General features: G+C 45.9%; 13 non-coding genes across 13 annotated transcripts; all 13 read left to right on the top strand.

Annotated features, from left to right (window-relative positions):
• Positions 1-3,147: 3,147 nt before the first annotated feature.
• TRNAW-CCA (transfer RNA tryptophan (anticodon CCA)) lies at positions 3,148-3,219 on the top strand. The gene has a single exon. It is a non-coding gene; the product is annotated as a tRNA-Trp (tRNA).
• Positions 3,220-5,274: 2,055 nt separating this feature from the next.
• On the top strand, positions 5,275-5,346 carry TRNAW-CCA (transfer RNA tryptophan (anticodon CCA)). Its single transcript has one exon. It is a non-coding gene; the product is annotated as a tRNA-Trp (tRNA).
• A 2,919-nt stretch (positions 5,347-8,265) lies between these two features.
• Positions 8,266-8,337, top strand: TRNAW-CCA (transfer RNA tryptophan (anticodon CCA)). The gene has a single exon. It is a non-coding gene; the product is annotated as a tRNA-Trp (tRNA).
• Positions 8,338-10,816: 2,479 nt separating this feature from the next.
• On the top strand, positions 10,817-10,888 carry TRNAW-CCA (transfer RNA tryptophan (anticodon CCA)). Its single transcript has one exon. It is a non-coding gene; the product is annotated as a tRNA-Trp (tRNA).
• A 1,422-nt stretch (positions 10,889-12,310) lies between these two features.
• TRNAW-CCA (transfer RNA tryptophan (anticodon CCA)) lies at positions 12,311-12,382 on the top strand. Its single transcript has one exon. It is a non-coding gene; the product is annotated as a tRNA-Trp (tRNA).
• A 779-nt stretch (positions 12,383-13,161) lies between these two features.
• On the top strand, positions 13,162-13,233 carry TRNAW-CCA (transfer RNA tryptophan (anticodon CCA)). The gene has a single exon. It is a non-coding gene; the product is annotated as a tRNA-Trp (tRNA).
• Positions 13,234-15,494: 2,261 nt separating this feature from the next.
• TRNAW-CCA (transfer RNA tryptophan (anticodon CCA)) lies at positions 15,495-15,566 on the top strand. The gene has a single exon. It is a non-coding gene; the product is annotated as a tRNA-Trp (tRNA).
• A 781-nt stretch (positions 15,567-16,347) lies between these two features.
• TRNAW-CCA (transfer RNA tryptophan (anticodon CCA)) lies at positions 16,348-16,419 on the top strand. Its single transcript has one exon. It is a non-coding gene; the product is annotated as a tRNA-Trp (tRNA).
• Positions 16,420-17,198: 779 nt separating this feature from the next.
• TRNAW-CCA (transfer RNA tryptophan (anticodon CCA)) lies at positions 17,199-17,270 on the top strand. Its single transcript has one exon. It is a non-coding gene; the product is annotated as a tRNA-Trp (tRNA).
• A 2,901-nt stretch (positions 17,271-20,171) lies between these two features.
• TRNAW-CCA (transfer RNA tryptophan (anticodon CCA)) lies at positions 20,172-20,243 on the top strand. Its single transcript has one exon. It is a non-coding gene; the product is annotated as a tRNA-Trp (tRNA).
• A 1,414-nt stretch (positions 20,244-21,657) lies between these two features.
• TRNAW-CCA (transfer RNA tryptophan (anticodon CCA)) lies at positions 21,658-21,729 on the top strand. Its single transcript has one exon. It is a non-coding gene; the product is annotated as a tRNA-Trp (tRNA).
• Positions 21,730-24,855: 3,126 nt separating this feature from the next.
• TRNAW-CCA (transfer RNA tryptophan (anticodon CCA)) lies at positions 24,856-24,927 on the top strand. Its single transcript has one exon. It is a non-coding gene; the product is annotated as a tRNA-Trp (tRNA).
• A 779-nt stretch (positions 24,928-25,706) lies between these two features.
• TRNAW-CCA (transfer RNA tryptophan (anticodon CCA)) lies at positions 25,707-25,778 on the top strand. The gene has a single exon. It is a non-coding gene; the product is annotated as a tRNA-Trp (tRNA).
• Positions 25,779-27,249: the final 1,471 nt, after the last annotated feature.

The raw sequence follows: 27,249 nt of genomic DNA, 5'->3' as shown, positions 1-27,249 counted from the left end.
TTCGAGTCACGTCCGGGTCAAATTGTCTTTTTTAGTATTTTCATCTGTCGATCTACTTATTTGTCTGTCTACAATGATTTGTCTCTTTATCTGTGCTGCATCGACAGAAGGCCGAGCAAAACATGCTACCACGAGTGTGCGAACGGCTGCACTAAGTGGACTCGGTTGCGACACGGTAGCACGTCTCACTCCATATCAGAAGGTTGCGTGTTCGAATCACGTCCAGGTCAAGTTCTCTTTTTTATTATTTTCATCTATCTGTCTATCTACTTATTTGTCTGTCTACAATGACTTGTCTCTTTACCTGTGCTTCATCGACAGAAGGCCAAGCAAAACATGCTACCGCGTGTGTACGAAGGGAAACCCTATAAGCGGACCAGGTGGCGCAACGGTACCACGTCTGACTCCAGATCAGAAGGTTGCGTGTTCGAATCAAGTTGATGTCAAATTTTCTTTTTATTATTTTCATCTATCTGTCTATCTACTTATTTGTCTGTCTACAATGACTTGTCGCTTCACCTGAGCTTCATCGATAGAAGGCCGAGCAAAACATGCTACCACGTGTGTGCGAACGGCCACACTAAGCGGACTCGGTGGCGAACTGGTAGCGCGTCCGACTCCAGATCAGAAGGTTGAGTGTTCGAGTCACGTCCGGGTCAAATTGTCTTTTTTAGTATTTTCATCTGTCGATCTACTTATTTGTCTGTCTACAATGATTTGTCTCTTTATCTGTGCTGCATCGACAGAAGGCCGAGCAAAACATGCTACCACGAGTGTGCGAACGGCTGCACTAAGTGGACTCGGTGGCGACACGGTAGCACGTCTCACTCCATATCAGAAGGTTGCGTGTTCGAATCACGTCCAGGTCAAGTTCTCTTTTTTATTATTTTCATCTATCTGTCTATCTACTTATTTGTCTGTCTACAATGACTTGTCTCTTTACCTGTGCTTCATCGACAGAAGGCCGAGCAAAACATGCTACCGCGTGTGTGCGAAGGGAAACCCTATAAGCGGACTTGGTGGCGCAACGGTACCACGTCTGACTCCAGATCAGAAGGTTGCGTGTTCGAATCAAGTTTCGGTCAAAATTTCTTTTTATTATTTTCATCTATCTGAATATCTACTTATTTGTCTGTCTACAATAACTTGTCCCTTTATTTGGGATTCATCGACAGAAGGCCGAGCAAAACATGCTACCACGTTTGTGCGAACGGCTACCCTAAGCGGACTCGGTGGCGAACCGGTAGCGCGTCTGCCTCCAGATCAGAAGGTTGCGTGTTCGAATCACGTCCGGGTCAAATTGTCTTTTTTAGTATTTTCATCTGTCGATCTACTTATTTGTCTGTCTACAATGATTTGTCTCTTTATCTGTGCTGCATCGACAGAAGGCCGAGCAAAACATGCTACCACGAGTGTGCGAACGGCTGCACTAAGTGGACTCTGTGGCGACACGGTAGCACGTCTCACTCCATATCAGAAGGTTGCGTGTTCGAATCACGTCCAGGTCAAGTTCTCTTTTTTATTATTTTCATCTCTCTGTCTATCTACTTATTTGTCTGTCTACAATGACTTGTCTCTTTACCTGTGCTTCATCGACAGAAGGCCAAGCAAAACATGCTACCGCGTGTGTACGAAGGGAAACCCTATAAGCGGACCAGGTGGCGCAACGGTACCACGTCTGACTCCAGATCAGAAGGTTGCGTGTTCGAATCAAGTTGATGTCAAATTTTCTTTTTATTATTTTCATCTATCTGTCTATCTACTTATTTGTCTGTCTACAATGACTTGTCGCTTCACCTGAGCTTCATCGATAGAAGGCCGAGCAAAACATGCTACCACGTGTGTGCGAACGGCCACACTAAGCGGACTCGGTGGCGAACTGGTAGCGCGTCCGACTCCAGATCAGAAGGTTGAGTGTTCGAGTCACGTCCGGGTCAAATTGTCTTTTTTAGTATTTTCATCTGTCGATCTACTTATTTGTCTGTCTACAATGATTTGTCTCTTTATCTGTGCTGCATCGACAGAAGGCCGAGCAAAACATGCTACCACGAGTGTGCGAACGGCTGCACTAAGTGGACTCGGTTGCGACACGGTAGCACGTCTCACTCCATATCAGAAGGTTGCGTGTTCGAATCACGTCCAGGTCAAGTTCTCTTTTTTATTATTTTCATCTATCTGTCTATCTACTTATTTGTCTGTCTACAATGACTTGTCTCTTTACCTGTGCTTCATCGACAGAAGGCCGAGCAAAACATGCTACCGCGTGTGTGCGAAGGGAAACCCTATAAGCGGACTTGGTGGCGCAACGGTACCACGTCTGACTCCAGATCAGAAGGTTGCGTGTTCGAATCAAGTTTCGGTCAAAATTTCTTTTTTTTATTTTCATCTATCTGAATATCTACTTATTTGTCTGTCTACAATAACTTGTCCCTTTATTTGGGATTCATCGACAGAAGGCCGAGCAAAACATGCTACCACGTGTGTGCGAACGGCTACACTAAGCGGACTCGGTGGCGAACCAGGAGCGCGTCTGACTTCAGATCAGAAGGTTGCATGTTCGAATCACGTCCGGGTCAAATTTTCTTTTTTAATATTTTCATCTATCTGTCTATCTACATATTTGTCTGTCTACAATGACTTGTCCCTTTACCTGTGCTTCGTCGACACAAGGCCGAGCAAAACATGCTACGGTGTGTGTGAAAACGGCTACACAAAGTAGACTCGGTGGCGACACGGTAGCACGTCTGACTCCATATCAGAAGGTTGCGTGTTCGAATCACGTCCGGGTCAAGTTCTCTTTTTTATTATTTTCATCTATCTGTCTATCTACTTATTTGTCTGTCTACAATGACTTGTCTCTTTACCTGTGCTTCATCGACAGAAGGCCGAGCAAAACATGCTACCGCGTGTGTGCGAAGGGAAACCCTATAAGCGGACTTGGTGGCGCAACGGTACCACGTCTGACTCCAGATCACAAGGTTGCGTGTTCGAATCACGTTTGGTTAAAATTTTCTTTTTATTATTTTCATCTATCTGAATATCTACTTATTTGTCCTTCTACAATGACTTGTCCCTTTTCCTGTGCTTCGTCGACAGAAGGCCGTGCAAAACATGCTACCGCGTGTGTGCGAACGGCGACCCTAAACGGACTCGGTGGCGCAACGGTAGCGCGTCTGACTCCAGCTCAGAAAGTTGCGTGTTCGAATCACGTCCGGGTCAAATTCTCTTTTTAATATTTTCATCTATCTGTCTATCTACATATTTGTCTGTCTACAATGACTTGTCCCTTTACCTGTGCTTCATCGACACAAGGCCGAGCAAAACGTGCTACTGTGTGTGTGAAAACGGATACACAAAGTGGACTCGGTGGCGACACGGTAGCACGTCTGACTCCATATCAGAAGGTAGCGTGTTCGAATCACGTCCGGGTCAAATTCTTTTTTTATTATTTTAATCTATCTGAATATCTACTTATTTGTCTGTCTACAATGACTTGTCCCTTTACTTGGGATTTATCGACAGAAGGCCGAGCAAAACATGCTAACACGTTTGTACGAACGGCTGCCCTAAGCGGACTCGGTGGCGCAACGGTAGCGCGTCTGACTCCAGATCAGAAGGTTTCGTGTTGAATTACGTTTGGGTCAAATTCTATTTTTTATTATTTTCAACTATCTGTCTATCTACTTATTTGTCATTCTACATTGACTTGTCTCTTTACCTGTGCTTCATCGACAGAAGGCCGAGCAAAACATGCTACCGCGTGTGTGCGAACGGCCACACTAAGCGGACTCGGTGGCGAACTGGTAGCGCGTCCGACTCCAGATCACAAGGTTGAGTGTTGGAGTCACGTCCGGGTCAAATTGTATTTTTTATTATTTTCATCTGTCTATCTACTTATTTGCCTGTCTACAATGACTTGTCTCTTTATCTGTGCTGCATCGACAGAAGGCCGAGCAAAACATGCTACCACGAGTGTGCGAACGGCTGCACTAAGTGGACTCGGTGGCGACACGGTAGCACGTCTCACTCCATATCAGAAGGTTGCGTGTTCGAATCACGTCCAGGTCAAGTTCTCTTTTTTATTATTTTCATCTCTCTGTCTATCTACTTATTTGTCTGTCTACAATGACTTGTCTCTTTACCTATGCTTCATCGACAGAAGGCCAAGCAAAACATGCTACCGCGTGTGTACGAAGGGAAACCCTATAAGCGGACCAGGTGGCGCAACGGTACCACGTCTGACTCCAGATCAGAAGGTTGCGTGTTCGAATCATGTTGATGTCAAATTTTCTTTTTATTATTTTCATCTATCTGTCTATCTACTTATTTGTCTGTCTACAATGACTTGTCGCTTCACCTGAGCTTCATCAATAGAAGGCCGAGCAAAACATGCTACCACGTGTGTGCGAACGGCCACACTAAGCGGACTCGGTGGCGAACTGGTAGCGCGTCCGACTCCAGATCAGAAGGTTGAGTGTTCGAGTCACGTCCGGGTCAAATTGTCTTTTTTAGTATTTTCATCTGTCGATCTACTTATTTGTCTGTCTACAATGATTTGTCTCTTTATCTGTGCTGCATCGACAGAAGGCCGAGCAAAACATGCTACCACGAGTGTGCGAACGGCTGCACTAAGTGGACTCGGTGGCGGCACGGTAGCACGTCTCACTCCATATCAGAAGGTTGCGTGTTCGAATCACGTCCAGGTCAAGTTCTCTTTTTTATTATTTTCATCTATCTGTCTATCTACTTATTTGTCTGTCTACAATGACTTGTCTCTTTACCTGTGCTTCATCGACAGAAGGCCGAGCAAAACATGCTACCGCGTGTGTGCGAAGGGAAACCCTATAAGCGGACTTGGTGGCGCAACGGTACCACGTCTGACTCCAGATCAGAAGGTTGCGTGTTCGAATCAAGTTTCGGTCAAAATTTCTTTTTATTATTTTCATCTATCTGAATATCTACTTATTTGTCTGTCTACAATAACTTGTCCCTTTATTTGGGATTCATCGACAGAAGGCCGAGCAAAACATGCTACCACGTTTGTGCGAACGGCTACCCTAAGCGGACTCGGTGGCGAACCGGTAGCGCGTCTGCCTCCAGATCAGAAGGTTGCGTGTTCGAATCACGTCCGGGTCAAATTCTCTTTTTTATCATTTTCATCTGTCTATCTACCTATTTGTCTGCCTACAATGACTTGTCTCTTTACCAGTGCTGCATCGACAGAAGGCCGTGAAAAACATGCTACCGCGTGTGTGCGAACGGCGACCCTAAACGGACTCGGTGGCGCAACGGTTGCACGTCTGACTCCATATCAGAAGAATGCGTGTTCGAATCACGTCCGGGTCAAGTTCTCTTTTTTATTATTTTCATCTATCTGTCTATCTACTTATTTGTCTGTCTACAATGACTTGTCTCTTTACTTGTGTTTCAACGACAGAAGACCGAGCAAAACGTGCTACCGCGTGTGTGCGAACGGCTACCTTAAGCGGACTCGGTGGTGCAACTTTAGCACGTCTGACTCCAGATCAGAAGGTTGCGTGTTATAATCACGTCCGGGTCAAATTCTCATTTTATGATTTTCATCTATCTGTTTATCTACTTATTTGTCCTTCTACAATGACTTCTCCCTTTACCTGTGCTTCGTCGACAGAAGGCCGTGCAAAACATGCTACCGCGTGTGTGCGAACGGCGACCCTAAACGGACTCGGTGGCGCAACGGTAGCGCGTCTGACTTCAGATCAGAAGGTTGCATGTTCGAATCACGTCCGGGTCAAATCCTCTTTTTAATATTTTCATCTATCTGTCTATCTACATATTTGTCTGTCTACAATGACTTGTCCCTTGACCTGTGCTTCGTCGACACAAGGCCGAGCAAAACATGCTACGGTGTGTGTGAAAACGGCTACACAAAGTGGACTTGGTGGCGACACGGTAGCACGTCTGACTCCATATCAGAAGGTTGCGTGTTCGAATCACGTCCGGGTCAAGTTCTCTTTTTTATTATTTTCATCTATCTGTCTATCTACTTATTTGTCTGTCTACCATGACTTGTCTCTTTACCTGTGCTTCATCGACAGAGGGCCGAGCAAAACATGCTACTGCATGTGTGCGAAGGGCTACCCTATAGGCGGACTCGGTTGCGCGACGATACCACGTCTGACTCCAGATGAGAAGTATGCGTGTTCGAATCACGTCTGGGTCAAATTCTCTTTTTTGTTATTTTTATCTGTCTATCTACTTATTTGTCATTCTACAATGAGTTGTCTCTTTACCTGTGCTTCATCGATAGAAGGCCGAGCAAAACATGCTACCACGTGTGGGTGAACGGCTACACTAAGCGGACTCGGTGGCGAACCAGGAGCGCGTCTGACTTCAGATCAGAAGGTTGCATGTTCGAATCACGTCCGGGTCAAATTTTCTTTTTTAATATTTTCATCTATCTGTCTATCTACATATTTGTCTGTCTACAATGACTTGTCCCTTTACCTGTGCTTCGTCGACACAAGGCCGAGCAAAACATGCTACGGTGTGTGTGAAAACGGCTACACAAAGTAGACTCGGTGGCGACACGGTAGCACGTCTGACTCCATATCAGAAGGTTGCGTGTTCGAATCACGTCCGGGTCAAGTTCTCTTTTTTATTATTTTCATCTATCTGTCTATCTACTTATTTGTCTGTCTACAATGACTTGTCTCTTTACCTGTGCTTCATCGACTGAAGGCCGAGCAAAACATGCTACCGCGTGTGTGCGAAGGGAAACCCTATAAGCGGACTTGGTGGCGCAACGGTACCACGTCTGACTCCAGATCACAAGGTTGCGTGTTCGAATCACGTTTGGTTAAAATTTTCTTTTTATTATTTTCATCTATCTGTTTATCTACTTATTTGTCCTTCTACAATGACTTCTCCCTTTACCTGTGCTTCGTCGACAGAAGGCCGTGCAAAACATGCTACCGCGTGTGTGCGAACGGCGACCCTAAACGGACTCGGTGGCGCAACGGTAGCGCGTCTGACTTCAGATCAGAAGGTTGCATGTTCGAATCACGTCCGGGTCAAATCCTCTTTTTAATATTTTCATCTATCTGTCTATCTACATATTTGTCTGTCTACAATGACTTGTCCCTTGACCTGTGCTTCGTCGACACAAGGCCGAGCAAAACATGCTACGGTGTGTGTGAAAACGGCTACACAAAGTGGACTCGGTGGCGACACGGTAGCACGTCTGACTCCATATCAGAAGGTTGCGTGTTCGAATCACGTCCGGGTCAAGTTCTCTTTTTTATTATTTTCATCTATCTGTCTATCTACTTATTTGTCTGTCTACCATGACTTGTCTCTTTACCTGTGCTTCATCGACAGAGGGCCGAGCAAAACATGCTACTGCATGTGTGCGAAGGGCTACCCTATAGGCGGACTCGGTTGCGCGACGATACCACGTCTGACTCCAGATGAGAAGTATGCGTGTTCGAATCACGTCTGGGTCAAATTCTCTTTTTTGTTATTTTTATCTGTCTATCTACTTATTTGTCATTCTACAATGAGTTGTCTCTTTACCTGTGCTTCATCGATAGAAGGCCGAGCAAAACATGCTACCACGTGTGGGTGAACGGCTACACTAAGCGGACTCGGTGGCGAACCAGGAGCGCGTCTGACTTCAGATCAGAAGGTTGCATGTTCGAATCACGTCCGGGTCAAATTTTCTTTTTTAATATTTTCATCTATCTGTCTATCTACATATTTGTCTGTCTACAATGACTTGTCCCTTTACCTGTGCTTCGTCGACACAAGGCCGAGCAAAACATGCTACGGTGTGTGTGAAAACGGCTACACAAAGTAGACTCGGTGGCGACACGGTAGCACGTCTGACTCCATATCAGAAGGTTGCGTGTTCGAATCACGTCCGGGTCAAGTTCTCTTTTTTATTATTTTCATCTATCTGTCTATCTACTTATTTGTCTGTCTACAATGACTTGTCTCTTTACCTGTGCTTCATCGACTGAAGGCCGAGCAAAACATGCTACCGCGTGTGTGCGAAGGGAAACCCTATAAGCGGACTTGGTGGCGCAACGGTACCACGTCTGACTCCAGATCACAAGGTTGCGTGTTCGAATCACGTTTGGTTAAAATTTTCTTTTTATTATTTTCATCTATCTGAATATCTACTTATTTGTCCTTCTACAATGACTTGTCCCTTTTCCTGTGCTTCGTCGACAGAAGGCCGTGCAAAACATGCTACCGCGTGTGTGCGAACGGCGACCCTAAACGGACTCGGTGGCGCAACGGTAGCGCGTCTGACTCCAGCTCAGAAAGTTGCGTGTTCGAATCACGTCCGGGTCAAATTCTCTTTTTAATATTTTCATCTATCTGTCTATCTACATATTTGTCTGTCTACAATGACTTGTCCCTTTACCTGTGCTTCATCGACACAAGGCCGAGCAAAACGTGCTACCGTGTGTGTGAAAACGGATACACAAAGTGGACTCGGTGGCGACACGGTAGCACGTCTGACTCCATATCAGAAGGTAGCGTGTTCGAATCACGTCCGGGTCAAATTCTTTTTTTATTATTTTAATCTATCTGAATATCTACTTATTTGTCTGTCTACAATGACTTGTCCCTTTACTTGGGATTCATCGACAGAAGGCCGAGCAAAACATGCTAACACGTTTGTACGAACGGCTGCCCTAAGCGGACTCGGTGGCGCAACGGTAGCGCGTCTGACTCCAGATCAGAAGGTTTCGTGTTGAATCACGTTTGGGTCAAATTCTATTTTTTATTATTTTCAGCTATCTGTCTATCTACTTATTTGTCATTCTACATTGACTTGTCTCTTTACCTGTGCTTCATCGACAGAAGGCCGAGCAAAACATGCTACCGCGTGTGTGCGAACGGCCACACTAAGCGGACTCGGTGGCGAACTGGTAGCGCGTCCGACTCCAGATCACAAGGTTGAGTGTTGGAGTCACGTCCGGGTCAAATTGTATTTTTTATTATTTTCATCTGTCTATCTACTTATTTGCCTGTCTACAATGACTTGTCTCTTTATCTGTGCTGCATCGACAGAAGGCCGAGCAAAACATGCTACCACGTGTGTGCGAACGGCTGCACTACGTGGACTCGGTGGCGACACGGTAGCACGTCTGACTCCATATCAGAAGGTTGCGTGTTCGAATCACGTCCTGGTCAAGTTCTCTTTTTTATTATTTTCATCTATCTGTCTATCTACTTATTTGTCTGTCTACAATGACTTGTCTCTTTACCTGTGCTTCATCGACAGAAGGCCGAGCAAAACATGCTACCGCGTGTGTGCGAACGGCCACACTAAGCGGACTCGGTGGCGATCTGGTAGTGCGTCCGACACCAGATCAGAAGGTTGAGTGTTGGAATCACGTCCGGGTCAAATTGTCTTTTTTAATATTTTCATCTGTCTATCTACTTATTTGTCTGTCTACAATGACTTGCCTCTTTATCTGTGCTGCATCGACAGAAGGCCGAGCAAAACATGCTACCACATGTGTGCGAACGGCTGCACTAAGTGGACTCGGTGGCGACACGGTAGCATGTCTGACTCCATATCAAAAGGTTGCGTGTTCGAATCACGTCCGGGTCAAGTTCTCTTTTTTATTATTTTCATCTCTCTGTCTATCTACTTATTTGTCTGTCTACAATGACTTGTCTCTTTACCTGTGCTTCGTCGACAGAAGGCCAAGCAAAACATGCTACCGCGTGTGTACGAAGGGAAACCCTATAAGCGGACCAGGTGGCGCAACGGTACCACGTCTGACTCCAGGTCAGAAGGTTGCGTGTTCGAATCAAGTTGATGTCAAATTTTCTTTTTATTATTTTCATCTATCTGTCTATCTACTTATTTGTCTGTCTACAATGACTTGTCGCTTCACCTGAGCTTCATCGATAGAAGGCCGAGCAAAACATGCTACCACGTGTGTGCGAACGGCCACACTAAGCGGACTCGGTGGCGAACTGGTAGCGCGTCCGACTCCAGATCAGAAGGTTGAGTGTTCGAGTCACGTCCGGGTCAAATTGTCTTTTTTAGTATTTTCATCTGTCGATCTACTTATTTGTCTGTCTACAATGATTTGTCTCTTTATCTGTGCTGCATCGACAGAAGGCCGAGCAAAACATGCTACCACGAGTGTGCGAACGGCTGCACTAAGTGGACTCGGTGGCGACACGGTAGCACGTCTCACTCCATATCAGAAGGTTGCGTGTTCGAATCACGTCCAGGTCAAGTTCTCTTTTTTATTATTTTCATCTATCTGTCTATCTACTTATTTGTCTGTCTACAATGACTTGTCTCTTTACCTGTGCTTCATCGACAGAAGGCCGAGCAAAACATGCTACCGCGTGTGTGCGAAGGGAAACCCTATAAGCGGACTTGGTGGCGCAACGGTACCACGTCTGACTCCAGATCAGAAGGTTGCGTGTTCGAATCAAGTTTCGGTCAAAATTTCTTTTTATTATTTTCATCTATCTGAATATCTACTTATTTGTCTGTCTACAATAACTTGTCCCTTTATTTGGGATTCATCGACAGAAGGCCGAGCAAAACATGCTACCACGTTTGTGCGAACGGCTACCCTAAGCGGACTCGGTGGCGAACCGGTAGCGCGTCTGCCTCCAGATCAGAAGGTTGCGTGTTCGAATCACGTCCGGGTCAAATTCTCTTTTTTATCATTTTCATCTGTCTATCTACCTATTTGTCTGCCTACAATGACTTGTCTCTTTACCAGTGCTGCATCGACAGAAGGCCGTGAAAAACATGCTACCGCGTGTGTGCGAACGGCGACCCTAAACGGACTCGGTGGCGCAACGGTTGCACGTCTGACTCCATATCAGAAGAATGCGTGTTCGAATCACGTCCGGGTCAAGTTCTCTTTTTTATTATTTTCATCTATCTGTCTATCTACCTATTTGTCTGTCTACAATGACTTGTCTCTTTACTTGTGTTTCAACGACAGATCACTGAGCAAAATGTGCTACCGCGTGTGTGCGAACGGCTACCTTAAGCGGACTCGGTGGTGCAACTTTAGCACGTCTGACTCCAGATCAGAAGGTTGCGTGTTCTAATCACGTCCGGGTCAAATTCTCTTTTTATGATTTTCATCTATCTGTTTATCTACTTATTTGTCCTTCTACAATGACTTCTCCCTTTACCTGTGCTTCGTCGACAGAAGGCCGTGCAAAACATGCTACCGCGTGTGTGCGAACGGGGACCCTAAACGGACTCGGTGGCGCAACGGTAGCGCGTCTGACTTCAGATCAGAAGGTTGCATGTTCGAATCACGTCCGGGTCAAATTCTCTTTTTTAATATTTTCATCTATCTGTCTATCTACATATTTGTCTGTCTACAATGACTTGTCCCTTTACCTGTGCTTCGTCGACACAAGGCCGAGCAAAACATGCTACGGTGTGTGTGAAAACGGCTACACAAAGTGGACTCAGTGGCGACACGGTAGCACGACTGACTTCATATCAGAAGAATGCGTGTTCGAATCGCGTCCGGGTCAAGTTCTCTTTGTTATTATTTTCATCTATCTGTCTATCTACTTATTTGTCTGTCTTCAATGACTTGTCTCTTTACTTGTGTTTCAACGACAGAAGACCGAGCAAAATGTGCTACCGCGTGTGTGCGAACGGCTACCTTAAGCGGACTCGGTGGTGCAACTTTAGCACGTCTGACTCCAGATCAGAAGGTTGCGTGTTCTAATCACGTCCGGGTCAAATTCTCTTTTTATGATTTTCATCTATCTGTTTATCTACTTATTTGTCCTTCTACAATGACTTCTCCCTTTACCTGTGCTTCGTCGACAGAAGGCCGTGCAAAACATGCTACCGCGTGTGTGCGAATGGCGACCCTAAACGGGCTCGGTGGCGCAACGGTAGCGCGTCTGACTTCAGATCGGAAGGTTGCATGTTCGAATCACGTTCGGGTCAAATTCTCTTTTTTATTATTTTCATCTATCTGTCTATCTACTTATTTGTCTGTCTACCATGACTTGTCTCTTTACCTGTGCTTCATCGACAGAAGGCCGAGCAAAACATGCTACCGCGTGTGTGCGAAGGGCTACCCTATAGGCGGACTCGGTTGCGCAACGGTACCACGTCTGACTCCAGATGAGAAGGATGCGTGTTCGAATCACGTCTGGGTCAAATTCTCTTTTTTGTTATTTTTACCTGTCTATCTACTTATTTGTCATTTTACAATGAGTTGTCTCTTTACCTGTGCTTTATCGATTCAAGGCCGAGCAAAACATGCTACCACGTGTGGGCGAACGGCTACACTAAGCGGACTCGGAGGCGTACCGGTAGCGCGTCTGACTCCAGATCAGAAGGTTGCGTGTTCGAATCACGTCCGGGTCAAATTCTCTTTTTATGATTTTCATCTATCTTTTTATCTACTTATTTGTCTGTCTACAATGACCTGTCTCTTTACCTGATTTTCAACGACGGAAGGCCGAGCAAAACATGCTACCGCGTCTGTGCGAACGGCTACCTTAAGCGGACTCGGTGGTGCAACTTTAGCACGTCTGACTCCAGATCAGAAGGTTGCGTGTTCTAATCACGTCCGGGTCAAATTCTCTTTTTTATTATTTTCAACTATCTGTCTATCTACTTATTTGTCTGTCTACAAGGACTTGTCTCTTTACCTGTATTTCATCGACAGAAGGCCGAGCAAAACATGCTACCGCGTGTGTGCGAACGGCTACCCTGAGCGGACTGGTGGCGGAACTTTAGCGCGTCATACTCCCGATCAGAAGGTTGCGTGTTCGAACCATGTGCGGGTGAAATTCTCCCTTTTGTTATTTTTATCTGTCTACCTACTTATTTGTCTGTCTACAATGGCTTGTCTCTTTACCTGTGCTTCATCGACAGAAGGCCGAGCAAAACATGCTACCGCGTGTGTGCGAAGGGCAACCCTATAAGCGGACTTGGTGGCGCAACGGTACCACGTCTGACTCCAGATCACAAGGTTGTGTGTTCGAATCACGTTTGGGTCAAATTCTCTTTTTATTATTTTCATCTATCTGAATATCAACTTATTTGTCTGTCTACAATGACTTGTCCCTTAACTTGGGATTCATCGATAGAAGGCCGAGCAAAACTTGCTACCACGTTTATGCGAACGGCTACCCTAAGCGGACGCGGTGGCGCAACGGTAGCGTGTCTGACTCCAGATCAGAAGGTCGCGAGTTCGAATCACGTCTGGGTCAAATTCTCTTTTTTATTATTTTCAACTATCTGTCTTTCTACTTATTTCTCTGTCTACAATGCCTTGTCTCTTTACCTGTGTTCATCGACAGAAGGCCGAGCAAAACATGCTACCGCGTGTGTGCGAACGGCTACCCTAAGCGGAATCGGTGGCGCAACTTTAGCGCGTCATTTTCCAGATTAGAAGGTTGCGTGTTCGAACCATGTGCGGGTCAAACTCTCTTTTTTGTTAATTTTATCTGTCTATCTACCTATTTGTCATTCTACAATGACTTGACTCTTCACCTGTGCTTCATCGACAGAAGGCCGAGCAAACATGCTACGGCGTGTGTGCGAATGGCTGCGCTAAGTGGACTCGGTTGCGACACAGTAGCACGTCTGACTCCAGATGAGAAGGATGCGTGTTGGAGTCACGTCCGGGTCAAATTGTCTTTTTTATTATTTTCATCTGTCTATCTACTTATTTGTCTGTCTACAATGACTTGTCTCTTTATCTGTGCTGCATCGACAGAAGGCCGAGCAAAACATGCTACCACGTGTGTGCGAACGGCTGCACTAAGTGGACTCGGTGGCGACACGGTAGCACGTCTGACTCCATATCAGAAGGTTGCGTGTTCGAATCACGTCCTGGTCAAGTTCTCTTTTTTATTATTTTCATCTATCTGTCTATCTACTTATTTGTCTGTCTACAATGACTTGTCTCTTTACCTGTGCTTCATCGACAGAAGGCCGAGCAAAACATGCTACCGCGTGTGTGCGAACGGCCACACTAAGCGGACTCGGTGGCGAACTGGTAGCGCGTCCGACTCCAGATCATAAGGTTGAGTGTTGGAGTCACGTCCGGGTCAAATTGTCTTTTTTAATATTTTCATCTGTCTATCTACTTATTTGTCTGTCTACAATGACTTGTCTCTTTATCTGTGCTGCATCGACAGAAGGCCGAGCAAAACATGCTACCACATGTGTGCGAACGGCTGCACTAAGTGGACTCGGTGGCGACACGGTAGCACGTCTGACTCCATATCAGAAGGTTGCGTGTTCGAATCACGTCCGGGTCAAGTTCTCTCTTTTATTATTTTCATCTCTCTGTCTATCTACTAATTTGTCTGTCTACAATTACTTGTCTCTTTACCTGTGCTTCGTCGACAGAAGGCCGAGCAAAACATGCTACCGCGTGTGTACGAAGGGAAACCCTATAAGCGGACCAGGTGGTGCAACGGTACCACGTCTGACTCCAGATCAGAAGGTTGCGTGTTCGAATCAAGTTGATGTCAAATTTTCTTTTTATTATTTTCACCTATCTGTCTATCTACTTATTTGTCTGTCTACAATGACTTGTCTCTTCACCTGAGCTTCATCCATAGAAGGCCGAGCAAAACATGCTACCACGTGTGTGCGAACGGCCACACTAAGCGGACTCGGTGGCGAACTGGTAGCGCGTCCGACTCCAGATCAGAAGGTTGAGTGTTCGAGTCACGTCCGGATCAAATTGTCTTTTTTAATATTTTCGCCTGTCGATCTACTTATTTGTCTGTCTACAATGATTTGTCTCTTTATCTGTGCTGCATCGACAGAAGTCCGAGCAAAACATGCTACCACGAGTTTGCGAACGGCTGCACTAAGTGGACTCGGTGGCGACACGGTAGCACGTCTCACTCCATATCAGAAGGTTGCGTGTTCGAATCACGTCCGGGTCAAGTTCTCTTTTTTATTATTTTCATCTATCTGTCTATCTACTTATTTGTCTGTCTACAATGACTTGTCTCTTTACCTGTGCTTCATCGACAGAAGGCCGAGCAAAACATGCTACCGCGTGTGTGCGAAGGGAAACCCTATAAGCGGACTTGGTGGCGTAACGGTACCACGTCTGACTCCAGATCAGAAGGTTGCGTGTTCGAATCAAGTTTCGGTCAAACTTTCTTTTTATTATTTTCATCTATCTGAATATCTACTTATTTGTCTGTCTACAGTAACTTGTCCCTTTATTTGGATTCATCGACAGAAGGCCGAGCAAAACATGCTACCACGTTTGTGCGAACGGCTACCCTAAGCGGACTCGGTGGCAAACCGGTAGCGCGTCTGACTCCAGATCAGAAGGTTGCGTGTTCGAATCACGTCCGGGTCAAATTCTCTTCTTTATCATTTTCATCTGTCTATCTACCTATTTGTCTGCCTACAATGACCTGTCTCTTTACCTGTGCTGCATCGACAGAAGGCCGTGAAAAACATGCTACCGCGTGTGTGCGAACGGCGACCCTAAACGGACTCGGTGGCGCAACGGTTGCACGTCTGACTCCATATCAGAAGAATGCGTGTTCGAATCACGTCCGGGTCAAGTTCTCTTTGCTATTATTTTCATCTATCTGTCTATCTACTTATTTGTCTGTCTACAATGACTTGTCTCTTTACTTGTGTTTCAACGACAGAAGACCGAGCAAAATGTGCTACCGCGTGTGTGCGAACGGCTACCTTAAGCGGACTCGGTGGTGCAACTTTAGCACGTCTGACTCCAGATCAGAAGGTTGCGTGTTCTAATCACGTCCGGGTCAAATTCTCTTTTTATGAGTTTCATCTATCTGTTTATCTACTTATTTGTCCTTCTACAATGACTTCTCCCTTTACCTGTGCTTCGTCGACAGAAGGCCGTGCAAAACATGCTACCGCGTGTGTGCGAACGGCGACCCTAAACGGACTCGGTGGCGCAACGGTAGCGCGTCTGACTTCAGATCAGAAGGTTGCATGTTCGAATCACGTCCGGGTCAAATTCTCTTTTTTATTATTTTCATCTATCTGTCTATCTACTTATTTGTCTGTCTACCATGACTTGTCTCTTTACCTGTGCTTCATCGACAGAAGGCCGAGCAAAACATGCTACCGCGTGTGTGCGAAGGGCTACCCTATAGGCGGACTCGGTTGCGCAACGGTACCACGTCTGACTCCAGATGAGAAGGATGCGTGTTCGAATCACGTCTGGGTCAAATTCTCTTTTTTGTTATTTTTATCTGTCTATCTACTTATTTGTCATTTTACAATGAGTTGTCTCTTTACCAGTGCTTTATCGATTCAAGGCTGAGCAAAACATGCTACCACGTGTGGGCGAACGGCTACACTAAGCGGACTCGGAGGCGTACCGGTAGCGCGTCTGACTCCAGATCAGAAGGTTGCGTGTTCGAATCACGTCCGGGTCAAATTCTCTTTTTATGATTTTCATCTATCTGTTTATCTACTTATTTGTCTGTCTACAATGACCTGTCTCTTTACCTGATTTTCAACGACGGAAGGCCGAGCAAAACATGCTACCGCGTCTGTGCGAACAGCTACCTTAAGCGGACTCGGTGGTGCAACTTTAGCACGTCTGACTCCAGATCAGAAGGTTGCGTGTTCTAATCACGTCCGGGTCAAATTCTCTTTTTTATTATTTTCAACTATCTGTCTATCTACTTATTTGTCTGTCTACAAGGACTTGTCTCTTTACCTGTATTTCATCGACAGAAGGCCGAGCAAAACATGCTACCGCGTGTGTGCGAACGGCTACCCTAAGCGGACTGGTGGCGGAACTTTAGCGCGTCATACTCCCGATCAGAAGGTTGCGTGTTCGAACCATGTGCGGGTGAAATTCTCCCTTTTGTTATTTTTATCTGTCTACCTACTTATTTGTCTGTCTACAATGGCTTGTCTCTTTACCTGTGCTTCATCGACAGAAGGCCGAGCAAAACATGCTACCGCGTGTGCGCGAAGGGCAACCCAATAAGCGGACTTGGTGGCGCAACGGTACCACGTCTGACTCCAGATCACAAGGTTGTGTGTTCGAATCACGTTTGGGTCAAATTCTCTTTTTATTATTTTCATCTATCTGAATATCAACTTATTTGTCTGTCTACAATGACTTGTCCCTTAACTTGGGATTCATCGATACAAGGCCGAGCAAAACTTGCTACCACGTTTATGCGAACGGCTACCCTAAGCGGACGCGGTGGCGCAACGGTAGCGTGTCTGACTCCAGATCAGAAGGTTGCGAGTTCGAATCACGTCTGGGTCAAATTCTTTTTTTTATTATTTTCAACTATCTGTCTATCTACTTATTTCTCTGTCTACAATGACTTTTCTCTTTACCTGTGTTCATCGACAGAAGGCCGAGCAAAACATGCTACCGCGTGTGTGCGAATGGCTACCCTAAGCGGAATCGGTGGCGCAACTTTAGCGCGTCATTTTCCAGATTAGAAGGTTGCGTGTTCGAACCATGTGCGGGTCAAATTCTCTTTTTTGTTAATTTTATCTGTCTATCTACCTATTTGTCATTCTACAAGGACTTGACTCTTCACCTGTGCTTCATCGACAGAAGGCCGAGCAAACATGCTACGGCGTGTGTGCGAATGGCTGCCATAAGTGGACTCGGTTGCGACACAGTAGCACGTCTGACTCCAGATGAGAAGGATGCGTGTTGGAGTCACGTCCGGGTCAAATTGTCTTTTTTATTATTTTCATCTGTCTATCTACTTATTTGTCTGTCTACAATGACTTGTCTCTTTATCTGTGCTGCATCGACAGAAGGCCGAGCAAAACATGCTACCACGTGTGTGCGAACGGCTGCACTAAGTGGACTCGGTGGCGACACGGTAGCACGTCTGACTCCATATCAGAAGGTTGCGTGTTCGAATCACGTCCTGGTCAAGTTCTCTTTTTTATTATTTTCATCTATCTGTCTATCTACTTATTTGTCTGTCTACAATGACTTGTCTCTTTACCTGTGCTTCATCGACAGAAGGCCGAGCAAAACATGCTACCGCGTGTGTCCGAACGGCCACACTAAGTGGACTCGGTGGCGAACTGGTAGCGCGTCCGACTCCAGATCATAAGGTTGAGTGTTGGAGTCACGTCCGGGTCAAATTGTCTTTTTTAATATTTTCATCTGTCTATCTACTTATTTGTCTGTCTACAATGACTTGTCTCTTTATCTGTGCTGCATCGACAGAAGGCCGAGCAAAACATGCTACCACATGTGTGCGAACGGCTGCACTAAGTGGACTCGGTGGCGACACGGTAGCACGTCTGACTCCATATCAGAAGGTTGCGTGTTCGAATCACGTCCGGGTCAAGTTCTCTCTTTTATTATTTTCATCTCTCTGTCTATCTACTAATTTGTCTGTCTACAATTACTTGTCTCTTTACCTGTGCTTCGTCGACAGAAGGCCGAGCAAAACATGCTACCGCGTGTGTACGAAGGGAAACCCTATAAGCGGACCAGGTGGCGCAACGGTACCACGTCTGACTCCAGATCAGAAGGTTGCGTGTTCGAATCAAGTTGATGTCAAATTTTCTTTTTATTATTTTCACCTATCTGTCTTATCTACTTATTTGTCTGTCTACAATGACTTGTCTCTTCACCTGAGCTTCATCCATAGAAGGCCGAGCAAAACATGCTACCACGTGTGTGCGAACGGTCACACTAAGCGGACTCGGTGGCGAACTGGTAGCGCGTCCGACTCCAGATCAGAAGGTTGAGTGTTCGAGTCACGTCCGGATCAAATTGTCTTTTTTAATATTTTCGCCTGTCGATCTACTTATTTGTCTGTCTACAATGATTTGTCTCTTTATCTGTGCTGCATCGACAGAAGTCCGAGCAAAACATGCTACCACGAGTGTGCGAACGGCTGCACTAAGTGGACTCGGTGGCGACACGGTAGCTCGTCTCACTCCATATCAGAAGGTTGCGTGTTCGAATCACGTCCGGGTCAAGTTCTCTTTTTTATTATTTTCATCTATCTGTCTATCTACTTATTTGTCTGTCTACCATGACTTGTCTCTTTACCTGTGCTTCATCGACAGAAGGCCGAGCAAAACATGCTACCGCGTGTGTGCGAAGGGCTACCCTATAGGCGGACTCGGTTGCGCAACGGTACCACGTCTGACTCCAGATGAGAAGGATGCGTGTTCGAATCACGTCTGGGTCAAATTCTCTTTTTTGTTATTTTTATCTGTCTATCTACTTATTTGTCATTTTACAATGAGTTGTCTCTTTACCTGTGCTTTATCGATTCAAGGCCGAGCAAAACATGCTACCACGTGTGGGCGAACGGCTACACTAAGCGGACTCGAAGGCGTACCGGTAGCGCGTCTGACTCCAGATCAGAAGGTTGCGTGTTCGAATCACGTCCGGGTCAAATTCTCTTTTTATGATTTTCATCTAGCTGTTTATCTACTTATTTTTCTGTCTACAATGACCTGTCTCTTTACCTGATTTTCAACGACGGAAGGCCGAGCAAAACATGCTACCGCGTCTGTGCGAACGGCTACCTTAAGCGGACTCGGTGGTGCAACTTTAGCACGTCTGACTCGAGATCAGAAGGTTGCGTGTTCTAATCACGTCCGGGTCAAATTCTCTTTTTTATTATTTTCAACTATCTGTCTATCTACTTATTTGTCTGTCTACAAGGACTTGTCTCTTTACCTGTATTTCATCGACAGAAGGCCGAGCAAAACATGCTACCGCGTGTGTGCGAACGGCTACCCTAAGCGGACTGGTGGCGGAACTTTAGCGCGTCATACTCCCGATCAGAAGGTTGCGTGTTCGAACCATGTGCGGGTGAAATTCTCCCTTTTGTTATTTTTATCTGTCTACCTACTTATTTGTCTGTCTACAATGGCTTGTCTCTTTACCTGTGCTTCATCGACAGAAGGCCGAGCAAAACATGCTACCGCGTGTGTGCGAAGGGCAACCCTATAAGCGGACTTGGTGGCGCAACGGTACCACGTCTGACTCCAGATCACAAGGTTGTGTGTTCGAATCCCGTTTGGGTCAAATTCTCTTTTTATTATTTTCATCTATCTGAATATCAACTTATTTGTCTGTCTACAATGACTTGTCCCTTAACTTGGGATTCATCGATAGAAGGCCGAGCAAAACTTGCTACCACGTTTATGCGAACGGCTACCCTAAGCGGACGCGGTGGCGCAACGGTAGCGTGTCTGACTCCAGATCAGAAGGTTGCGAGTTCGAATCACGTCTGGGTCAAATTCTCTTTTTTCATTATTTTCAACTATCTGTCTTTCTACTTATTTCTCTGTCTACAATGCCTTGTCTCTTTACCTGTGTTCATCGACAGAAGGCCGAGCAAAACGTGCTACCGCATGTGTGCGAACGGCTACCCTAAGCGGAATCGGTGGCGCAACTTTAGCGCGTCATTTTCCAGATTAGAAGGATGCGTGTTGGAGTCACGTCCGGGTCAAATTGTCTTTTTTATTATTTTCATCTGTCTATCTACTTATTTGTCTGTCTACAATGACTTGTCTCTTTATCTGTGCTGCATCGACAGAAGGCCGAGCAAAACATGCTACCACGTGTGTGCGAACGGCTGCACTAAGTGGACTCGGTGGCGACACGGTAGCACGTCTGACTCCATATCAGAAGGTTGCGTGTTCGAATCACGTCCTGGTCAAGTTCTCTTTTTTATTATTTTCATCTATCTGTCTATCTACTTATTTGTCTGTCTACAATGACTTGTCTCTTTACCTGTGCTTCATCGACAGAAGGCCGAGCAAAACATGCTACCGCGTGTGTGCGAACGGCCACACTAAGCGGACTCGGGGGCGAACTGGTAGCGCGTCCGACTCCAGATCATAAGGTTGAGTGTTGGAGTCACGTCCGGGTCAAATTGTCTTTTTTAATATTTTCATCTGTCTATCTACTTATTTGTCTGTCTACAATGACTTGTCTCTTTATCTGTGCTGCATCGACAGAAGGCCGAGCAAAACATGCTACCACATGTGTGCGAACGGCTGCACTAAGTGGACTCGGTGGCGACACGGTAGCACGTCTGACTCCATATCAGAAGGTTGCGTGTTCGAATCACGTCCGGGTCAAGTTCTCTCTTTTATTATTTTCATCTCTCTGTCTATCTACTAATTTGTCTGTCTACAATTACTTGTCTCTTTACCTGTGCTTCGTCGACAGAAGGCCGAGCAAAACATGCTACCGCGTGTGTGCGAAGGGAAACCCTATAAGCGGACTTGGTGGCGCAACGGTACCACGTCTGACTCCAGATCAGAAGGTTGCGTGTTCGAATCAAGTTTCGGTCAAATTTTCTTTTTATTATTTTCATCTATCTGAATATCTACCTATTTGTCTGTCTACAATAACTTGTCCCTTTATTTGGATTCATCGACAGAAGGCCGAGCAAAACATGCTACCACGTTTGTGTGAACGGCTACCCTAAGCGGACTCGGTGGCAAACCGGTAGCGCGTCTGACTCCAGATCAGAAGGTTGCGTGTTCGAATCACGTCCGGGTCAAACTCTCTTTTTTATAATTTTCATCTGTCTATCAACCTATTTGTCTGCCTACAATGACCTGTCTCTTTACCTGTGCTGCATCGACAGAAGGCCGTGAAAAACATGCTACCGCGTGTGTGCGAACGGCGACCCTAAACGGACTCGGTGGCGCAACGGTTGCACGTCTGACTCCATATCAGAAGAATGCGTGTTCGAATCACGTCCGGGTCAAGTTCTCTTTGCTATTATTTTCATCTATCTGTCTATCTACTTATTTGTCTGTCTACAATGACTTGTCTCTTTACTTGTGTTTCAACGACAGAAGACCGAGCAAAATGTGCTACCGCGTGTGTGCGAACGGCTACCTTAAGCGGACTCGGTGGTGCAACTTTAGCACGTCTGACTCCAGATCAGAAGGTTGCGTGTTCTAATCACGTCCGGGTCAAATTCTCTTTTTATGATTTTCATCTATCTGTTTATCTACTTATTTGTCCTTCTACAATGACTTCTCCCTTTACCTGTGCTTCGTCGACAGAAGGCCGTGCAAAACATGCTACCGCGTGTGTGCGAACGGCGACCCTAAACGGACTCGGTGGCGCAACGGTAGCGCGTCTGAGTTCAGATCAGAAGGTTGCATGTTCGAATCACGTCCGGGTCAAATTCTCTTTTTTAATATTTTCATCTATCTGTCTATCTACATATTTGTCTGTCTACAATGACTTGTCCCTTTACCTGTGCTTCGTCGACACAAGGCCGAGCAAAACATGCTACGGTGTGTGTGAAAACGGCTACACAAAGTGGACTCAGTGGCGACACGGTAGCACGTCTGACTTCATATCAGAAGAATGCGTGTTCGAATCACGTCCGGGTCAAGTTCTCTTTGTTATTATTTTCATCTATCTGTCTATCTACTTATTTGTCTGTCTACAATGACTTGTCTCTTTACTTGTGTTTTAACGACAGAAGACCGAGCAAAATGTGCTACCGCGTGTGTGCGAACGGCTACCTTAAGCGGACTCGGTGGTGCAACTTTAGCACGTCTGACTCCAGATCAGAAGGTTGCGTGTTCTAATCACGTCCGGGTCAAATTCTCTTTTTATGATTTTCATCTATCTGTTTATCTACTTATTTGTCCTTCTACAATGACTTCTCCCTTTACCTGTGCTTCGTCGACAGAAGGACGTGCAAAACATGCTACCGCGTGTGTGCGAACGGCGACCCTAAACGGACTCGGTGGCGCAACGGTAGCGCGTCTGACTTCAGATCAGAAGGTTGCATGTTCGAATCACGTCCGGGTCAAATTCTCTTTTTTATTATTTTCATCTATCTGTCTATCTACTTATTTGTCTGTCTACCATGACTTGTCTCTTTACCTGTGCTTCATCGACAGAAGGCCGAGCAAAACATGCTACCGCGTGTGTACGAAGGGAAACCCTATAAGCGGACCAGGTGGCGCAACGGTACCACGTCTGACTCCAGATCAGAAGGTTGCGTGTTCGAATCAAGTTGATGTCAAATTTTCTTTTTATTATTTTCACCTATCTGTCTATCTACTTATTTGTCTGTCTACAATGACTTGTCTCTTCACCTGAGCTTCATCCATAGAAGGCCGAGCAAAACATGCTACCACGTGTGTGCGAACGGCCACACTAAGCGGACTCGGTGGCGAACTGGTAGCGCGTCCGACTCCAGATCAGAAGGTTGAGTGTTCGAGTCACGTCCGGATCAAATTGTCTTTTTTAATATTTTCGCCTGTCGATCTACTTATTTGTCTGTCTACAATGATTTGTCTCTTTATCTGTGCTGCATCGACAGAAGTCCGAGCAAAACATGCTACCACGAGTTTGCGAACGGCTGCACTAAGTGGACTCGGTGGCGACACGGTAGCACGTCTCACTCCATATCAGAAGGTTGCGTGTTCGAATCACGTCCGGGTCAAGTTCTCTTTTTTATTATTTTCATCTATCTGTCTATCTACTTATTTGTCTGTCTACAATGACTTGTCTCTTTACCTGTGCTTCATCGACAGAAGGCCGAGCAAAACATGCTACCGCGTGTGTGCGAAGGGAAACCCTATAAGCGGACTTGGTGGCGTAACGGTACCACGTCTGACTCCAGATCAGAAGGTTGCGTGTTCGAATCAAGTTTCGGTCAAACTTTCTTTTTATTATTTTCATCTATCTGAATATCTACTTATTTGTCTGTCTACAATAACTTGTCCCTTTATTTGGATTCATCGACAGAAGGCCGAGCAAAACATGCTACCACGTTTGTGCGAACGGCTACCCTAAGCGGACTCGGTGGCAAACCGGTAGCGCGTCTGACTCCAGATCAGAAGGTTGCGTGTTCGAATCACGTCCGGGTCAAATTCTCTTTTTTATCATTTTCATCTGTCTATCTACCTATTTGTCTGCCTACAATGACCTGTCTCTTTACCTGTGCTGCATCGACAGAAGGCCGTGAAAAACATGCTACCGCGTGTGTGCGAACGGCGACCCTAAACGGACTCGGTGGCGCAACGGATGCACGTCTGACTCCATATCAGAAGAATGCGTGTTCGAATCACGTCCGGGTCAAGTTCTCTTTGCTATTATTTTCATCTATCTGTCTATCTACTTATTTGTCTGTCTACAATGACTTGTCTCTTTACTTGTGTTTCAACGACAGAAGACCGAGCAAAATGTGCTACCGCGTGTGTGCGAACGGCTACCTTAAGCGGACTCGGTGGTGCAACTTTAGCACGTCTGACTCCAGATCAGAAGGTTGCGTGTTCTAATCACGTCCGGGTCAAATTCTCTTTTTATGAGTTTCATCTATCTGTTTATCTACTTATTTGTCCTTCTACAATGACTTCTCCCTTTACCTGTGCTTCGTCGACAGAAGGCCGTGCAAAACATGCTACCGCGTGTGTGCGAACGGCGACCCTAAACGGACTCGGTGGCGCAACGGTAGCGCGTCTGACTTCAGATCAGAAGGTTGCATGTTCGAATCACGTCCGGGTCAAATTCTCTTTTTTATTATTTTCATCTATCTGTCTATCTACTTATTTGTCTGTCTACCATGACTTGTCTCTTTACCTGTGCTTCATCGACAGAAGGCCGAGCAAAACATGCTACCGCGTGTGTGCGAAGGGCTACCCTATAGGCGGACTCGGTTGCGCAACGGTACCACGTCTGACTCCAGATGAGAAGGATGCGTGTTCGAATCACGTCTGGGTCAAATTCTCTTTTTTGTTATTTTTATCTGTCTATCAACTTATTTGTCATTTTACGATGAGTTGTCTCTTTACCTGTGCTTTATCGATTCAAGGCTGAGCAAAACATGCTACCACGTGTGGGCGAACGGCTACACTAAGCGGACTCGGAGGCGTACCGGTAGCGCGTCTGACTCCAGATCAGAAGGTTGCGTGTTCGAATCACGTCCGGGTCAAATTCTCTTTTTATGATTTTCATCTATCTGTTTATCTACTTATTTGTCTGTCTACAATGACCTGTCTCTTTACCTGATTTTCAACGACGGAAGGCCGAGCAAAACATGCTACCGCGTCTGTGCGAACGGCTACCTTAAGCGGACTCGGTGGTGCAACTTTAGCACGTCTGACTCCAGATCAGAAGGTTGCGTGTTCTAATCACGTCCGGGTCAAATTCTCTTTTTTATTATTTTCAACTATCTGTCTATCTACTTATTTGTCTGTCTACAAGGACTTGTCTCTTTACCTGTATTTCATCGACAGAAGGCCGAGCAAAACATGCTACCGCGTGTGTGCGAACGGCTACCCTAAGCGGACTGGTGGCGGAACTTTAGCGCGTCATACTCCCGATCAGAAGGTTGCGTGTTCGAACCATGTGCGGGTGAAATTCTCCCTTTTGTTATTTTTATCTGTCTACCTACTTATTTGTCTGTCTACAATGGCTTGTCTCTTTACCTGTGCTTCATCGACAGAAGGCCGAGCAAAACATGCTACCGCGTGTGTGCGAAGGGCAACCCTATAAGCGGACTTGGTGGCGCAACGGTACCACGTCTGACTCCAGATCACAAGGTTGTGTGTTCGAATCACGTTTGGGTCAAATTCTCTTTTTATTATTTTCATCTATCTGAATATCAACTTAATTGTCTGTCTACAATGACTTGTCCCTTAACTTGGGATTCATCGATAGAAGGCCGAGCAAAACTTGCTACCACGTTTATGCGAACGGCTACCCTAAGCGGACGCGGTGGCGCAACGGTAGCGTGTCTGACTCCAGATCAGAAGGTTGCGAGTTCGAATCACGTCTGGGTCAAATTCTCTTTTTTTATTATTTTCAACTATCTGTCTATCTACTTATTTCTCTGTCTACAATGACTTGTCTCTTTACCTGTGTTTATCGACAGAAGGCCGAGCAAAACATGCTACCGCGTGTGTGCGAACGGCTACCCTAAGCAGAATCGGTGGCGCAACTTTAGCGCGTCATTTTCCAGATTAGAAGGTTGCGTGTTCGAACCATGTGCGGGTCAAATTCTCTTTTTTGTTAATTTTATCTGTCTATCTACCTATTTGTCATTCTACAATGACTTGACTCTTCACCTGTGCTTCATCGACAGAAGGCCGAGCAAACATGCTACAGCGTGTGTGCGAATGGCTGCGATAAGTGGACTCGGTTGCGACACAGTAGCACGTCTGACTCCAGATGAGAAGGATGCGTGTTGGAGTCACGTCCGGGTCAAATTGTCTTTTTTATTATTTTCATCTGTCTATCTACTTATTTGTCTGTCTACAATGACTTGTCTCTTTATCTGTGCTGCATCGACAGAAGGCCGAGCAAAACATGCTACCACATGTGTGCGAACGGCTGCACTAAGTGGACTCGGTGGCGACACGGTAGCACGTCTGACTCCATATCAGAAGGTTGCGTGTTCGAATCACGTCCTGGTCAAGTTCTCTTTTTTATTATTTTCATCTATCTGTCTATCTACTTATTTGTCTGTCTACAATGACTTGTCTCTTTACCTGTGCTTCATCGACAGAAGGCCGAGCAAAACATGCTACCGCGTGTGTCCGAACGGCCACACTAAGTGGACTCGGTGGCGAACTGGTAGCGCGTCCGACTCCAGATCATAAGGTTGAGTGTTGGAGTCACGTCCGGGTCAAATTGTCTTTTTTAATATTTTCATCTGTCTATCTACTTATTTGTCTGTCTACAATGACTTGTCTCTTTATCTGTGCTGCATCGACAGAAGGCCGAGCAAAACATGCTACCACATGTGTGCGAACGGCTGCACTAAGTGGACTCGGTGGCGACACGGTAGCACGTCTGACTCCATATCAGAAGGTTGCGTGTTCGAATCACGTCCGGGTCAAGTTCTCTCTTTTATTATTTTCATCTCTCTGTCTATCTACTAATTTGTCTGTCTACAATTACTTGTCTCTTTACCTGTGCTTCGTCGACAGAAGGCCGAGCAAAACATGCTACCGCGTGTGTACGAAGGGAAACCCTATAAGCGGACCAGGTGGCGCAACGGTACCACGTCTGACTCCAGATCAGAAGGTTGCGTGTTCGAATCAAGTTGATGTCAAATTTTCTTTTTATTATTTTCACCTATCTGTCTTATCTACTTATTTGTCTGTCTACAATGACTTGTCTCTTCACCTGAGCTTCATCCATAGAAGGCCGAGCAAAACATGCTACCACGTGTGTGCGAACGGCCACACTAAGCGGACTCGGTGGCGAACTGGTAGCGCGTCCGACTCCAGATCAGAAGGTTGAGTGTTCG

The sequence above is a fragment of the Rhipicephalus microplus genome, chromosome 5 (genome assembly GCF_043290135.1).
Source record: "Rhipicephalus microplus isolate Deutch F79 chromosome 5, USDA_Rmic, whole genome shotgun sequence".
Classification (NCBI taxonomy): domain Eukaryota; kingdom Metazoa; phylum Arthropoda; class Arachnida; order Ixodida; family Ixodidae; genus Rhipicephalus; species Rhipicephalus microplus.
Note: the sequence above shows the minus strand (reverse complement) of the source record. Positions and strands in the feature narration are given on the sequence as shown.